Source organism: Ursus americanus, chromosome 15, assembly GCF_024610735.1.
Source record: "Ursus americanus isolate L20-20 chromosome 15, mUrsAme1.1.p, whole genome shotgun sequence".
NCBI lineage: Eukaryota > Metazoa > Chordata > Mammalia > Carnivora > Ursidae > Ursus > Ursus americanus.
Window position 1 is genome coordinate 29,293,101 of NC_142141.1, and position 3,704 is coordinate 29,296,804.

The 3,704-nt window shown below is 38.3% G+C and overlaps 1 non-coding gene across 1 annotated transcript; it reads left to right on the forward strand.

Moving 5' to 3' along the window:
• The first annotated feature begins 1,695 nt into the window (after nt 1-1,695).
• On the forward strand, nt 1,696-1,802 carry LOC148108863 (U6 spliceosomal RNA). Its single transcript, XR_015726898.1, has one exon. It is a non-coding gene; the product is annotated as a U6 spliceosomal RNA (small nuclear RNA).
• The last annotated feature ends 1,902 nt before the right edge of the window (nt 1,803-3,704 follow it).

Consider the following 3,704-nt stretch of genomic DNA (forward strand, 5'->3'; position numbering starts at 1 on the left):
TAGATGCAATGGAGAAGGGGGAGGAGGAAGATGTTTAAGACCAAGGAGAAATAGTCGTGGGAGCTGGGGGTTTTAACTGTGAGTTAAATGTCATTCTTAAGTATTTCATCAAGTTTTTTCACTTTCTGAGGCATTTTGATATACTTCTTTATTAATATGTTATCATACATATTGTTATATAGGTTGTATATCCATCATATACAAATATAATTGTTATATGTAAATATATTATACACACAGTGGAATGCTATTCAGTTGTAAAAAGGAAGCAAATCTTGCCATTTGTCACAATACGGCAAGATTGTGACAATATGACAATAGGATTGACCCTGAGGGTATTGCGCTTACTGAGATAGGCCAGACAGACAAATATTGTATGATACCACTTACACGTGAAATCTAAAAAAGCCAAACTCAGATACAGAGAATGGAATGGTGGTTACCAGGGACTAGGACGTGGGGGGGATCGGGAAGAAGTTGAGAAAGGGTATAAGTTTGCAACTAGAAGATGAACAAGTTCTGGATATCTAATGCACAGCATGGTGATTATAATCAACAATACTGTTGCATACACTTCAAATTGCTAAGAGACTACATCCTAAATGTTCTCACAACAGAAAAGATAACCTTGCCATGACAGTGGTAACCATATTGCAACATATAAATGCTTCAAATCAACACATTGTATACCTTAAACTTCCACCATATTTTATGGCAATCATATTTCAATAAAACAAATTTCTACGCCAAATGATTCACATAGGATTCTGCAAAAATCATACACTTCATAAATTAGCATACCTAACTCGCCATACAAACCATGTGAGAAGGGGAAGGAGACAGATCACTAGGGAGAAAAGCCACCCCAAAGTGGTTTCCTGGATTAAAATGTGAATTTAGATTTGACTATGGCTTTTCTGGATCCTTTGCTAAAATGCAAATTTTTCTAAAATGTCAAAAGTTTTCTTCTAACCTTGAAAGGGAAGATTGTGGCTAAGGGCTCTAGACCCACAGTGCAGGCACGTATTTCCTCCCAATCCACAATTCTGTAATAACCACCCTAACACTCCAGCAATCTGCAAAAAAAGAAAAAGAAAAAAAAAACTTTACCTAGATAGTTGCCATTACATATATATATATATATATATATATATATATATATATATATATATATATATATATATATTTTAAGATTTATTTATTTCTTTGAGGGAGAGAATGTGAGCAGGGGCAGGGACAGAGGGAGGGAGAGAATCTCAAGCAGACTCCCTGCTTCTAGCAGAGCCAGACGTTGGGCTCCATCTCAGGACCCTGAGATCATCTCCTTGAGATCATGACCTGAGCTGAAACCAAGGGTCGGGCACTGAAACAACGGAGCCACCCAGGTGTGCCTTGCCATTGCCTTCTAACTAGTCATTCTGTCTCAAATATTATCTTCTTCCAGGCCTCCCTTTATTTTTTCTGGAATTAATTTTTCTAAAATACAAACTTTAATTCTCTATTCCCCTTTCACTGCATATAAGTTCAAGCTTTTAAACAGACCTTATAAAGTCCATAGGCTTCTGGCTTCTTCCTTCTTCTTTAACCTTACAACTTCCAGCATCCTTCCTCACCCCAGTCTTCAGCAACACAGAAAACAACATTAGACTAATAACTTCGTATGACATTCTGTTCCCCCCTCAAAAACCAGCTGACATGCTCACTTCAACAACACATAGACTGAAATAGGAACCATACAGCAAGGAGTAGCATGGCATCCACGCAGAGAGGGCATGCAAAATCGTGAAGTGTTCCATTATTTATACTGTTTGATTCCACTTGTTCCATGTTTTTATACTCTAGGATTCCACTTATATGAAGTACGTGGAGTAGTCCAGCTCATCGAGACAGACAGGAGGATGGTGGCTGGGCTGGGGAGAGCGGGGTCTGTGTAGTTCTTGTCTGCTGGCTGCGGAGGGTCACGTCGGCAGGATGGAGGGCTCTGTGGACGGTGGTGGTGATGGTAGCACCACAACTGAATGCACCTGTTGTCACGGAACTGTACACTTAAGGTTGGTTAATAGGTAATTTTATGTTATGTGTATTTTGCCACAGTTTTTTAAAACAGCTAAGATTTCAGGCTCCCTTTCCTCTGCACCCTTTCCATCCCAGAGGGAGTTCGGCTCTTCCACTACTTAATCAGCAGACCCATAGACCTGCACCCTAAGTGCTGACGAAGGATTATAACCTTGAACCCACTGCTGCTTAATACTCCTTAGATGCTTGGTTTGACAACCAAATTTTGCAAAGGACTGCCTGAGTGAAATATAGTTCATGTGTTCCTATAAAAACAAAAACATCCATCCTTGGAATAAACCGCATGAGTGCAAATCCACACAGCTGGACCGTATGGTTTGTTCTCTTGTAAAAATGCTTTTATTAAATGTAATTTGGCATTATGTCATCATTGGCCCATGCTAAGAGCCACTGTAGCAAATAGCCCCGTGAAATCTATTTAATATACAAATACTGTTGAGTATCGCGTATTACTCTCTTCTTGACTACTATGAGGAAAACTTTAGTTTTGACATCAGGAATAGGTTAGTTTTCTTTTTCCTTGTAGGTAATATGAATAATGTGATTGAATATGTTCTCATTTTTTGTCTCCCTTCCAGACATACTAGAGGCCAACTGGTGGACTGTTCTAGCCTTTTCTAGACCTTACCTATGCATTCTGTATATCCATTTGCTGTTGACTTCAAATTATCTATTTCAACTTTTTTTTTACTCTGAATTCACTTCATTATTCATTTTTTCTTTTATTCTGTGTTGCTGTGAGCCACTTTAAATCCATTCTTAAATCAATCAGAAATACGTGAACTATTAACTAATAAACGCCTCTGAGTTCCTACTGGATATTGCCTGTATTTCTATTATTGCTTTTATCACCATTTGTTTGTATTTACATGTCTGCCATTCACAGTGGATGCATATCTTATTAATATTACTCTTTATCTCAGCACAATTAGAATGCCAAGCTAATAAATAGGGGTATAAATAAGTCCATTATATGGAACTGGTGTCCCCAAATAAGTCTTACTGGTTCTGTTTACTGAAATCAAATTATTTACTCTTTTTCCAAAACACAGCCTTCTTTTGTTTTCTGACTTTCTCTCATCTAATCTGCTCTTAATAGTGCTCCTTCCTTGGCCTCCATAGTAAATGTGCTCCTGTGATCACTTTTCTGCTCACCGCATGGTCTACCCTGTCAATTTTACCCCCTATTGGTGACTTTATAAAATTCCAGCCCACTTTCCCTAAGTACCAGGCACATATCCAACTTCTCCTTGGACTTGTCCACACGATTAGCAGAATTCATTATTGTCCATGCCTTGACACTTTCATTGGACTGCTCCTTCTCTGAAATTCCTTCTCTTCAAGGTTGGCATTCCCAGTGTCCTATCACCCACGCCTGACCCCAGGCAGTGATTATAGTTTCATTCTCTTCTCTTACTGTTCATCTCAATAACCAATTTATCTATTGCCAGCTCCTTCTCATCTCATCCCCTAAATATGTCTCATGTCGTCTCTTCTAGGTCATTCTACCATGATTATCTCCTGTAGGATTTTAGGTGAATACCAGGATTATTTCAATAAACTCCTAAAAGGCACTTTTTCTTTTCTTTTCTTTATTTTCTTTTCTTTTCCTTTTTTCTTTTCTTTTT